This window comes from Pinus tabuliformis, chromosome X (assembly GCF_031772625.1).
Source record: "Pinus tabuliformis cultivar Carrire ecotype Pingquan chromosome X, CPIR1, whole genome shotgun sequence".
In the NCBI taxonomy this organism is placed as follows: Eukaryota; Viridiplantae; Streptophyta; class Pinopsida; order Pinales; family Pinaceae; genus Pinus; species Pinus tabuliformis.
The window spans coordinates 1,435,808,491-1,435,822,898 of NC_142308.1; positions in this window are offsets into that span (position 1 = coordinate 1,435,808,491).

Here is a 14,408-nt window from a genome sequence, read left to right on the forward strand (position 1 = left end):
GGGCCCAGATCCGACGACGGACGGGAGGACAAGCCGCCAGCGCGATAGTGGTAGGACCCAACCATTATAAAATTATTTCTTTTGATACAACGCGGAGACACAAAACCTTGGATAAATGGTTAATGTGGGTTTACGGGAACTTTATACACATGATGCGGAAAAGAGGGAATTAATATTATGAAGCGTATAGTGGGTGAGGGTTATTAAATTACCGAGGTGTTAATTTAATTCCCAAACATAGCCTGGAGAACTATATACATGAAAGCCTTAGATTTTGCCATGCTTCCTGAACTTTAAAATATATGGCTATAATGCCCAAAGGGGGGGGTATGTACATATTTTTGGGTTTTTTTATAAAATATGATAATAGTAGGGGGAGGGGAACACTTAGGGAGTTAAATAGTAGGGTTAGAAGTCCATATGAATTGGAGATGTGAAAGAGGAACAACGAGCTAAGTTTTAAGGAGTAAACTTAGATTTAGAAGCAGATGAGAGTAAGAAATGATTTTACACAAGAAATGTGACTTTCTTGTGTGATAGAAACCAACACCCTGGCCTAATATTTCACAAAAGGTAAAGTGATGCTAGGACTTGTTGAGCAAATTCCAAGGCCCATTAGAGGGATGTTAGAAAAAGATTTCCTGGGAAAAACAGGGGAAGTTAGACATGCTTCCATATTTTGTTATCAAAATGCTGAATAAACAGTTTTGTTCTTGTTGATATAAATTTTCTTTGTCAAGCTAACTCATGAAGGAAATTAGACTTCGGCAACCCTGTCTACCTACCCATCTTAGTACCTAGCATTTTTTGTTACTTTAGGGAGGGTGCACTTGGACTTGCAAACCCTCAATTGATCTTTTCTTTTTCTTTTCAAATAATTTTCTGTCTAAAACTACCATTATCACTTCCAAGGGCCAAGATTAAGCAGTTGGGTGCCTTTGTTCTCTACCTAACCACTAATTTGCCAAGCTTAAACTGTTTGGACAAATTTTTCTTTCTATAGTCTAGAACATGCAATTTAAAGCATGGAATGGCCCAGCTTGAACTGTTGGGCCATCCATCAAGATAGCAGTGGCATTTTGGTTGGCCGCTTTCCTGGTCTTTCTTTGGGCTTCATTTCAATTATTTTTTCTGACCAATTCATTTTCTTGCCTTTTGACTATTCTTTTAAGGCATACCCTCTTTACATTTTTTAACTGTCTATCTCCTTCACAAAAATAGAACCTTTGTGTCATCAAAGATGAACATTTTTGGCACTTCCACTGTCAATCATGAAAAATGAAACCCTATTGGTATAGGAGGCTAACAGTGGCTCCACTTGGGGATGACTTTTCCAGATGAAAAGTCAAGAACAGCAGGTCAGATCGCCTTGTTTTTCCCAATCTTGTTGCAGCCTGAATCCTCCTTTTGTTAAAGACCATTCATCTGAATCTTTAGGAACTTATATGAAATAGCCTGCAAGCTAATTTGTTGTGAAATTACAGCTCTGTTTTTACTTGTTTCTCTGAGTGTTCCTCATCACCTTGATAGTTCCCATGTGTTTTCTCTTGCTTTCCAATGATAGGGTCAAAAGATATATCAAAAATGGTGCATCACCTTGGTCCTTCTCAAAATCAAGTTCACTTGGACCTTTATCTATCTGATGTAAATAAACACACTGAAAATATAAATATTTATGTACAATGTGTGGTTCTGAAGTGTTTCCTCAATGGTGGTCAAAATAATGCTTGAGCATCCTCCCATTGACTGGGCCTTCCTCAGTGTTTGAGCCATCCAAACTCCTGAGAAAATAGGTGTTATTACCTTATACAGCATAAATGACATATGGTCCCTTCCACAAGGAATCAAATTTACCATGCTTTCCTTTGTCCTCCCTCTTAGAATCCCATCTCAGCACTTTGCTTCCTATGAAGAAGTCTCCAGCTTTGGTTCTTTTGTAAAATATCCTTTTCAGCTTCTCTTGCAGTATTTTGGTTCTCTGATAGACTTCCTCTCTTGTTTGCTGTAGGTAAATTGTCTGATTGATCCTTCTTTGGATGTCATTTGGCTCAGCTTGTATCTCTTGCAGCAACTTGATTACAGGGATTCCCAAAGATGAAGGAAATCTTGCTTCCATTCCATAAACAAGTTCATATGGGCTTGTGCCAATGGATCTTTTGGTAGTCAACCTGTCTGCCCATAGTGCATTTACCAGCTTCTTATGCCAATTCTTTTTGTTCTCCTCCAAAACTTTCTTGATGATGTTGATGAGTCTTTTATTTGAAGACTCAGCTAGGCCATTGCCTTGCGGATAATAAGTTGTGGAATGACCCAAGGTCATATGATATTTATGGCAAAAGTTGATCATTTTTTGGGATTTGAAAGCAACAACATTGTCTGTAATAATTTTATCTGGACAGCCAAACCTGGACAAGATGTTGGTTTCTAGAAATTGTATAATGATGGAGTCATTGGCTTGCATACAAGGGATGGCTTCTATCCATTTGGTAAAATATTCTGTAGCAGTCAAAATCCACCTATGCTGACCAGAGGATGAAGGGTGGATTTCACCAATGAAGTCTAAACCCCATTGTTGGAATGGTCTCTCAGTTGAAATAGGCTTGAGTGGTAAAGGAAACAACTTTCTCTTGCCTTCAAAGATTTGGCATTTGCGACAGGACATTACAAATTTTCTCACATCAGTAAACAAGGAGGGCCAATAAAAACTAGCCCTTAGGATCTTATCAGCTGTGGATTTCCAGTATAAATGTCCTCCACAGTCACCTGCATGAAATTCCTTGAGGACATTGTCAGTTTCATCATATGTTAAAAATTTGAGTAAGATTCCTTCATGATTTCTCCAAAATAAAACATTATCTATGATACAAAACTTTGATGCTTTCATTTTCAAGAACCTTTTCTTAGTTCTGGACAACCCTGGAGGAGCTTGCAGGTTTAACAATACAAAACATATATCAGCATACCAGGGAGATTGCAAAAAGGCTTGGTTGATCTTTGGAGTCGCCATCTCCTCTTTGTTGTCTAGTTCATTAATTTCAAGGGCTTGAAAGTTGGTTTCAGTCATTAGCTTGGCTAGACCTTGTCCTTTTATCAGTTTGGTAGGCTTGATTTCAATGTCATATTCTAAGATATTGGCAATCCATTTGCCCCTCCTGCCTTCAATTCCCTCTTGGGTTAAAATGTCCTTAACCACTGCATTTGGGACGTAGGCAATTATATGAGAGTATAAAATATAGATTCTGAAGTCTTTGATGGCTTTTACCAATGCATAGGATTTCTTTTCCATAATCTAATATTTTAAGGGGGCATCTCTAAGGGCTCTACTAAAAAATGCAATGGGTTTTTCACATCCTTGGTCATCTTTTTATAACAGGACAACAACAATTGTATGCTCAGATGCAAAGGAAAAAATGATGAAATCTCTATCAAACCTAGGGCTTGTTAGGACTGGTGTGTTTGTCAATGCTCTTTTGATATCCTCAAAGGCCTCTTTAGCTTCCATGGTCCATTTGACCTTAGAATCCTTCTTCAACATATTATTCAACAATCTTATTAACTCGGCCAGATTAGGAATGAATCTTCTCAATAAATTTATCTTTCCTAAAAAACCTTGTAGTTCTTTGATATTTCTTGGATGGGGAACCTGAAGGATAGCTTGAATTCTATCCGGATCAATCCTAATACCATCTCTTAAGATTATGTGCCCTAGGAGTTTACCTTCCTCTAGGCCAAACAATGATTTTTTGGGATTCAAAGATATTCCATATTTTCTACAATTGAAGAAAACATGTCTCAAATGTTCTAAATGTTCCTGGTCTGATTTTGAAAAGGCAGTAAGATCATCCAGGTAGACCACCAGAAAATCATGGATTTCCTTGGCGAAGGCTATATCCATTGCTCTTTGGAACGTGGCCCCTGCATTCTTAAGCCCAAAAGGCATTTTGACATACTTGAAAGTTCCCCAAGGTGTTGTGAAGGCAGTTTTGTCTTGATCATCAGGGTGTACTAAAATCTGATTAAATCCAGAGAATCCATCTAATAATGAAATCCTAGAGGCTCCCACTACCCTTTGCAAGATATGATCCATTTTTGGTAAGGGGTAATGGTCTTTGAGAGAGACTTTGTTCAAATTCCTTAGGTCAACACAGAGTCTAATCTCTCCCGTCTTTTTCCTAGTAGGCACTAGGTTTGAAATCCATTCTGAGAACCTAATTGGAGTAATGATTCCTGCTTCATACATACGTTTCACTTCTTTTTCAATGAGGGGAAGGAGCACTGGGTTCACTCTCCTAAGCTTTTGTTTGAAAGGTTTTTGGTTTTCCTTTAAAGGTATGGTGTGCTGAATGACTGAAGTATCATATGACTTTAGGTCCTCATAACTCCAGGCAAAAATATCTAGAAATTCCCTGAACAATTCAAGGTATTTTAACTTCTGATCAGCAAGTAATGCTTTAGATAATTTTATCATTTTGGGATTTTTTGTGTTTCCAATGTTACAATCTTCAATTTCTGCATTCAGTGGTTGCACTTTTGGTTTTCTTGAGATATCATTTGAATCAAACAGATCCTCCAGAGGGGTTAAACCTGTGGTGTTATAGGCATTTTTTTTCCTTACAGCATGAAGCATGAAATGTCCATAATCTAAGGGATCCAAAGTCCCTAAGCATGTTGTTCCTACCCCTAGGGGAACAAGGTCAGCAAACCACAGCAATCCAAACAAGTTCTCCACTGAAAATTACTCAAAAACAAGGCAATTCTGGATCATGTCAACTGCTCCACTGAGCATCTGCGCTGAATGTCAACTGCTCCATGGACCACCTGCATTGAATGTCAACTCCAACAAAGGCTACCTGCGCTGAGCGAGTTTTGACATGTGGAAGTCTCATTCCTCAATGAGTTAATGTCTAGGAAGCTTCCAAAATGACACTTGGATCAAGGAATTCGACTGGTGATGAGTAAGAGGTTCTAGATCTCCAAGTGGAAGTAAGAACCTCCAAGTGGACTCAATAAATGAAGAAGAACTGGAGTGGGAGAGGACACTAGTCACATCTCAGGCTGACTCATCCTCTCTCCAAACTCCTATATATGGATCTCTCTCCCATGAGATCCAGAGGCTGGAATCTTGTGAATGTAAAGAATTGCTGTTGGTTTGAGTTTAGAACTATTGGGTGATTTGCTTTGAAGGAGGTGAAGAGGAGATTTCTTTCTGCTGGGAAGGTGATGCTGGATTGGGCCTCTTATGGTTGTATCACTTCCTGAACCTTACTTCTTCCATTAATAAAGCATTTGAGGTTCTTCTATATGCATGTGTCTCAATGGTGTATTATTATACTTGTGTATTTGATTTATTCTAATCCTTGAATCAATTATGAATGTATGCTTCTTGTAGTTTCCCTCTCTTGCCATTTTGCAGGATCTTGGTGTAGCTGGGCTAGTGGAAGAGCAAGGAGCTGGGGGCAAGCAGCAAGGAGAGAAGATTGGATCAACCATTAGCGAAAGACATCGGTTAGTGGATCTCTTTCTCCCCTCTTTTACATCTCATAAAGAAGTAATCTCAGATAGCTTTGCTTTGATTGTTGCTAAGGAACTATCACCCTTAGAGTGGGATAGGGTCATTCCGTATTGGATACTTTTCCCAACAACAAATTGGCGACTCCACTGGGGATCGTATCTTGTTGGTTGTTTGTGTTTTTTGCTATTCATTTCCTAAACACAGGGAGTACCGAATCAAACTGCATTTGGATCTTTCAAATGCAAAGTAGAGGGCAGCTACTCTAGCTCAGTTTCTGCGCATGTTTATGATTTGAAGAGCTGATCCACAAGGACTCTGAATAGCTCTTAGTGATAGCTTTTCATCCTCCTTTGAATCATCCTTTAGTGTGTACTTGATTGGTAGCTTTGATTTGGCCAAAAACTGTTGATTTTTGAGCAATCTGTGACCCAGAACCTAAGAGAAACGAGAGTTTCTCCTTCAGCGCAACTGTTGTGAAGGCAGTCTGCATTTCAACGCAGGTCCCGTGAAGGCTACCTACGCTGAATGTCAAACTAACAGTGTTGAGGTTGCGCTGAACCAGTTAGGCCTTGTGCAACTGGGGTTCTCTGCTTTCTGTTGCCCTGTTTTCATCCCTATTTTTGCAGCCTGTTATCAGTCAATGTACCTATCTGAAACTACCTTTCTTTGCCACTATTCCGCCTCGGTTGTATAAAGAAACTGTATTTGTTCCTTGTGTATTTCTTACATCATTTGCAGTTTCCCATAACGAAAGTGAACTAGTCTTGCTGTGGCCTCTTAGATCTAGACCCATGATAAGTGTCGTTCTGATCTTAAGAGTTAGTTTGTTTGTTGTTCATAGCTGATTGAGCTTTTGCTTTCGTCATATGGTTTGAATTTATGTATTTCTAGTGTTGAAACAAGTAAATCTTAAGGTGTCTTTTGATTTTGGACAAAATCTTTTTTGCTTTCACTTGAAATTGAATTCAAAGTTATACAACAGCTTTCTTTTTTGTAGTACACCAACATTGAGAAAGAGAAAAGAAATACCTGCATTGTGCATGTGCATTTTGACAGCTTGCATGTTGATTTAGGAAAAAGTGCATTAGTGTGTGCTCTATGATCTGTGTGAAAAGATGATGTCTTTCTTTTCCCTCAGTAGTTAAGATTTTCATAAGTTGAAAAGATTGAAAAAGCTTGCTTCTCATCTTTAGACTGCATTTAGGAGTTGTACCATACATCTCGTGGTGATCCATAAAGGCAAACTGCTAAACAAGATCAACCTAAAATAAATTGAATTTACATAACAACTCTTTGAAACATAACGCAAACACATAGAGGTCTAAGCTAGAGACGTGTTTCGGCGTCATTAAACGTGATATCATAGCGTTGAGTGGTTGGGTGATTCCTCCACGGTGAAGCGATAAGTATCAATACGGACTTGTGCTCCCACGTACCATCGCGTGTATATTGGGAGACCCATATAGGAACAAAGCCTTTATCCATAGGAAGCCATGTCAGTCGCCCTACTGATCGCAATGCAGTGAACACAACATTCACGAAGATCGACCACCCGTACCGTAAAACGTATTCTGTGGTTTTGCGAAAAGTTTGGCACAACCTCTACCTAGAACTCCAGAGTAGTTTCTTTTGGCCTTTTTCAAACTCTATAACTGAAAAAGTCCATCCGAGCATTTGTCACTTCGGGCTCGTTAAAACATCGAAGGAGACTAGAGTCATCTTTAGCTTTTTCTCGACTCTTAAAAAGTGAAAAAGCAAGTTGTGTCTAAAGCGTCGTTATAAAATTTATTTTAAAACGGAACATAATCACCTCCTATTCCTGCGTTGATCTGTAGGTTGAGAACATGGAACAAACCAACCAAGGAATTCCCCATGATGGAAATCCTAGTCCTTTCTCCTCTTGGGGAGAAGTTGGTGCGCCCCACATGGCCACATTGTCGCTTCCAGGACTGACAATTGGCCTGCCAATCTGGCTATTCTCAACCAATGTAGTTCAGAACACCATGGTTCCTGAACAGTCGAGTCAACAGTTAGATCAGTCTAGAGCTGCCCACCAGCCTTCTACTTCCTATAACTCTTCCTCCAATCCTTCATCTTCGCAAGGTAGAGCCGGAAAAAGCCAAAGTCCCATGGAGAAGAAGGAGAAGAAGAAGAGAGAGAAGAAGAAGAAGGAGCCGAAGGCGACTGGGGGCAAGCAAAAGACATCTGTCAAAAATCCACACACATCATAGACCGGGCCTAAATCGCCATGTGTCATATGTAGAGGAGACCACTTCCATAGAGATTGTCCCTGTATTCCCCGGATACTAAGGGACTGGTCCCCTCGTTTGCACAGTTCGGGAGCATCAACCTCTGATAGCCATGTTGAATGCTTACCGTCAACCAGCGAAAGTGAAGGTTCAAGACAAAGAGGGGGAGAAAAATCCCCCTGCAGACTGTGTGAAGGCGATCACGCCATCCACCGTTGTCCCTTCTTAGACGAAGCAAAGAGAGTTTTGGAAGATCGTCCGGTTTCACCGTTGAGACTTCCTCCTGGATACAAAAAACTCGTGCCAAGTCCTTCGTTGGTTGAGAATACAGCTGTCCCGCTCAAGTGGTCAGCTGAAGCGTCAGTCATTGGAAATGAACCTACTGAATCCAGACCGGACGAAAGTCCAAAGGTCGAAACGGCACTTGAACCGGTTCTCCCTTCTGAAGATTCATCTTCAAATGACACCCTCACTGAAGAGAATAAGGATGGCACCATCCAGATTCTTTTCATCAACACAGACTCTGACGAGCATCAAGGCAATGCGCCCATTCCTTTATCGCAGGAAGGAACATCGTCAGGGTCATATCCGGCCATGTATTCGGTCCCACCACCAAGAAACCTGGTTGTGTCCTTTGACTGGAACCAACTAGGCAGACCCCGGTTGCCAGCCAGTATACCATTCAGAATCATAGTCCAAATATACAGAATGGTAATGGCTGGCACTATCATTGATGAAGGGGCATCTGTGAGTATCCTTTCCTCTGTTGCTTGGAAAGCACTGGGTTCCCCGGCGCTTTTGCCTGAGGTAAGAAATCTCTCGGGTTTCGATAAAGGAACCAGTCGACCATTAGGGATCCTCCCCAATGTGCCCATTACATTGAAAGGGAAGGCCATTCAAATGAACGTGATGGTCGTTCAAGGACCCTTGGATTATAACCTACTCCTTGGACGAGACTATATATATTGCATGGGAGCAATAGTCTCCTCACTCTTTAGAGTAATGTGTTTTCCACACGAAGGAAGAATGGTCAAGCTCGTAGACCAACATTCATTTCCGGGATCACGCATCGCAAATAGTCACATACCAACCCTGAATGGTCTATTCAATCAAGAAATGTCTCCACCCCCAGTCCTTCTTCCTGATGAGTGCGAGTGATTCGGAAAGATGGGACTGGAACCCAGGGGGCATGCATCCTGGTCTGCTTCGGGCAGAGAAAACCTCAGGTATAGGGTAGGTTTCCGCGGGAGAATATGACTAGTCCGTACCCCGTCCGTCTAGGAAGAGGGGTAGTTCTCGAATAAGATTCTTTTTTCAAAGTCATGTGAGTTAGCGGTCGTCGTCGCTCACCTTTGGTAGACATTGCCGAAGAAGTGTTTCGTTTGGAAAATTAACAGAACAATCTTTGGGTGACCTGAAAGAGGTAAGCCTCTCTCGGTAAAACAAATGTTTTGTCTTTGAGTAGTGTTCTTCTCTTGTCGCAAGTAGCTGTTCTCTTGTCGCAAGTAGCTGTTCTCTTGCGATCTTGCAAAAATCTATTGAAGTTGGGCTAACGAGAAGGCAGGTAGTTGTTCTCTTGTGATCTCGTATAGATCCGCTAAAGCTGAACTAGCAAGACGACAAGTAGCTGTGAACATCCAAAGAAAAGCAGAGGTGGAATCGTAAGGCTAACCTTGAAATCTTATTTTATACCTGGGGGCATGCAACCTTTTTGGAGTGCAAGCAAAGAGCGGTTATTTATCTGTTTTTTGGATTAGCCGTTTCCGAACTTGCATAAAGAAAGGAGCGGAGCAAAGCTTAGTGAGATGAAGCTCCATAAAAAATAGAATCTTGAGGGGACATTTCTTATCTTATGACTGGTATTACGAGGAGTTTTAGCAAAGTTCATGCTCGTTAAAAAATAAACGCACAATTGAGCAATTTTAGCAAGAGTTCATGCTCGTTAAAAAATAAATGCACCTGTGAGCAAGCTTCCCCCCAGAGTTCAAGCTCATCTAGAAAAAATGAACTGGTAAATAACCATTAGAGACCGTAAATTCATCAGCCATAAAAGCCTTGGTCATGTTTGCACCGTCACCTCCACTTTTCATTTGGCCGATCATTCACCTCCACTTGATTGTTTACCTATTTTGAGGAACAGCTGCGAAGAGTGATTTCACCTAGCCATCCTTGTGACACTGCCGCGATTGGAAAATTCCAACTTGTACCTGGAATCTGCTGCTATCCCCTGTTTATCACGCGTTCCTCAAAATACGAGTCTTCTTTGAGCTCTTTTCTTCTGACTCGTAAAATATGAAAAGTTTGCCGAGTTTTGGCCTTCCATCTCGTTAAAATGACAGGAAGAGCTATGCCTCCTCTAGATTTTAATCTTTTTCGACCTGAGGGATTATTGCACAAAAAGATCGAGCGCTTGTCTGGTTCGACTCGATAAAACTATCGAACAGTCATCCCTTCTGTATTATTTTATACTTTTTCGGACTTAAGGGATTAGATGATGAAAAAGGACCTTTGGAGTTAACTTTACGTACCTTTTCAGACTCTCTAAAAATGAGAAGGACCGAGTTGTCTTTGTCGCTAGACTCGTTAAAATGCATTAAATAGCGACAAACTTGTCTTTAGACGAGAACGAGTTTCCCTATTGCTAGGCTCGTTAAAACATAGTGATGGGCTTCCCCGAAGGGCAGGTTATAGAACAAGCATATGTTATCCTCCTCAAGCTTGACAAAAATAAAGAGGTACTGGTCAGAAATGACTGGGGAAAAATTGGGAGAACCTCAAAGCTTTAATGGTAGCAAGTCGCTCTTGAACATGACACTTTTCCTCCGCACCACATCGGGTTGGGTTGTTTCATTCACCGGTCTCATCACCATGGTTTCGCCAAACCATCCACATTTGGGGTAATGCTACCGATCCATCGCATCAGTGTCGTTATATGTTCAAGAGATGTTGTTCAGAAAGAGTCAACCGTGTCCCATCCACTACCATACATCATCTTTCATCCTTTCATGACCGCCACCCTGAATCATATTTCACAGATCGTTTTCACCTTCATCACAATCATTAGCTCCGTTCCGTGTCACTGATGTGGGATTCATTAAGGCCCTCCTTTGACGGATCGCTTCTTGTCGACTTCAGCTCATTATCCAAGAAGTTGATCTAGGAACAACCCCCTCAGTACTTTGAAGCTTGCATGCCTCAATGGAAAGTTTCTCACTTCCGGCGACAGGTATACATCAATGACCTTCGACCGAAAGATTCTGCGCGGTGTTCAACGCCATGTCCTTTATTCACACCACGTGGATTTTATTGTCGTACCTTGAGGGTCATCATCATTATCGGTGATTCCTCTCGCGCTTGTTAATAGTTTACATCATTGACTGATAATCAAGCGATGTCTTTCCATGTTCGACTCCAAGAAATTCTCACATGGATCAACTTGTACCTAGAGTGAAGATCGGACGAGTTTGAAGACCCCAGATCTAGTTTCATCCATCCGGGCTGCGATATATATTCAGGAAATAAAGACATTGATATCTGCAGTAGATGATCATCCTACCCAAAGGATGATAATTTCAACAGAGAATTATCAGTCTACCATCAGACGATTGTCTGTTCTATGTACATAAAAATGTATTTATAAAGCTGAGCATGGGAATGCCCGCCTCAGCTAGATCATGAAAGCAGTATGAAAAATAATGTATTGTATTGTATCTTACTACAGGTCACCTCTCAGCGATTGAATGAACTTCGGATCCTCCTGATAAAGCATTTCACCCGATAAACGACCTCATACTTTAGGGGGCAACTGTTATAGACATTTTTGTGCCTTACAGCATGAAGCATGAAATGTCCATAATCTAAGGGATCCAATGTCCCTAAGCATGTTGTTCATACCCCTAGGGGAACAAGGTCAGCAAACCACAACAATCCAAACAAGTTCTCCACTGAAATTTACTCAAAAACAAGGCAATTCTGGATCATGTCAACTGCTCCACTGAGCATCTGCGCTGAATGTCAACTGCTCCATGGACCACCTGCGTTGAATGTCAACTCCAACAAAGGCTACCTGCGCTGAGCGAGTTTTGACATGTGGAAGTCTCATTCCTCAATGAGTCAATGCCCAGGAAGCTTCCAAAATGACACTTGGATCAAGGAATTCGACTGGTGATGAGTAAGAGGTTCTAGATCTCCAAGTGGAAGCAAGAACCTCCAAGTGGACTCAAGCACTGAAGAAGAAATGGAGTGGGAGAGGAAACTAGTCACATCTCAGGCTGACTCATCCTCTCTCCAAACTCCTATATATGGATCTCTCTCCCATGAGATCCAGAGGCTGGAATCTTGTGAATGTAAAGAATTGCTGTTGGTTTGAGTTTAGAACTATTGGGTGATTTGCTTTGAAGGAGGTGAAGAGGAGATTTCTTTCTGCTGGGAAGGTGATGCTGGATTGGGCCTCTTATGGTTGTATCACTTCCTGAACCTTACTTCTTCCATTAATAAAGAATTTGAGGTTCTTCTATATGCATGTGTCTAAATGGTGTATTGTTATACTTGTGTATTTGATTTATTCTAATCCTTGAATCAATTATGAATGTATGCTTCTTGTAGTTTCCCTCTCTTGCCATTTTGCAGGATCTTGGTGTAGCTGGGCCAGTGAAAGAGCAAGGAGCTGGGGGCAAGCAGCAAGGAGAGAAGATTGGATCAACCATTAGCGAAAGACATCGGTTAGTGGATCTCTTTCTCCCCTCTTTTACATCTCATAAAGAAGTAATCTCAGATAGCTTTGCTTTGATTGTTGCTAAGGAACTATCACCCTGAGAGTGGGATAGGGTCATTCCGTATTGGATACTTTTCCCAACAACATGTGGGCAAAAAATTATCCTTTAACTCAATTACCTCGGCTTCTGTTTCAGTTGTTTCATCTACATCTATTTGCTTCCTTTCTTGTATATTTTCGTTGTTAAAGGTGGTAGGATTCAAAACCAAATTTGTTGTTTCAGCTGATATATTTTGCTTGGCTGTGTGAGCCTGCGGTTGGTCATCCATAGTGCTAGTATCAATGTTGATGCTTGAAAATTCTTCTTTTAGAGTGAGGAAGTTGTTTATTTGCATGTCACTCTCAAAGACTTGCCAATTCTTGATGTTGTCCGGGACTGCAGGCCTATGTTTGATTTCAACAGTGAAAGTGTGATTGGGTTTGAAAGGTAGCTTGCAAGTGCTGGCAAAGGTTTCTAGGCTATGAGCATGTAGATTGAGCTCTCTAGAAATTTTAGTTAACTGAGATTCTGCAAAGGTATCAAGTACTTGGATAGTTGCTCCCTTATAAGCTCTTAACCTTAGATCATTTGTGGTAAAGTTTCCTTTCATTTGTTGTATGATCAGATCTGAATCTCCTAAGATTGAAACTTTGGTTGCACCCAAATCTTTTATGAGTTTGAAACATAACAAAAGGGCCTCATACTCAGCCATATTATTTGTGCATCGAAAGTTTAACCTATATGCATGACCTTTAGCCTAGTCATTCTGCATGTTGTGAATCGAGACTCCTACCCCGGCTCCCAACTTGTTTACAGAGCCATCAAATTCTAAATACCATAAGGTTTGATAGTCAAGGTTTGGATTGAGACTCTTAGAAAGTTGGATCATGGGCAGATTAGTTTTTTGTAAGTCATTTGATGGATCATTTTTCTTTGTTGTATCAACTGTATGAAAAGTTCTTTGATCTTGAAAAGCACATTGCTGATTGATTCCCTCTTTTTTTTCTACCATTAATAGTTTGGAATAAGCTTTGGTGCACATGTTAGTATTATACAAAATGAATGAATCCATGTCCGAATGTATTGAATAGATGAGGAAGTTTTGGGGTTTTTCTTGGCTGCTCACCACATATTTCATTAGTGTTTCACGGTATAATCTCTTTGGTTGTCCAAAGACTAAAATGGTGGCGTAGGACATGTCTAATTGCAAATATCCTTGAAGTTTGGCCCCCCAAGATCTGGACAAGAGCATACCATACTTAGGAGGTATGTCAGCTACCACCACATAGATCAAAATTGTTTTGGTTGGGTATTGGACCAGGGAGACACACAAATCTTTAATCAAACCTAGGCACCTGACTTGGCTTGAATCAAATGAAAAAAGATCTTTGTAAGGTCTTGTGATGTCTAGGTCTAGTTTTTCCATTACAGATTTGGGCATTAAGTTGTGTGAGACCCCGGAATCAAACATTGCATTGTGTAAAATCTTGTCATGAATGTTTAAGCTGACATAGAAGGGTGGAACCCCTCCATTTGCTGTCTTTATGTTAACCTCGGGACCAAACAGTAATTTGGGTTGATCATCTAGAACATTCACAACATCCTTAGTATCTGATATTTGGAGTGACCTATTAATCTGTTGTCTATACACTTGATGTTTAGCCAATTCAGAAAAAGGGACAGCTATCATTAGCTTACTTATTTCTGTTTCCAAGTTAAAGGGCTTTTCCATTTGAATCTTGGCATTAAGTGCAGCAGATTTTTCCTTCTCAGCTAGGTTTTCAGTAACCCTTTCTTCATGATTGGTATGATTTTGAATCAAATTAGTCCTAGACTTATTTTCAAGGATGCTGTTTGGATTTGCTTTTGAAGGATGGGATGGAGATGGCTAGT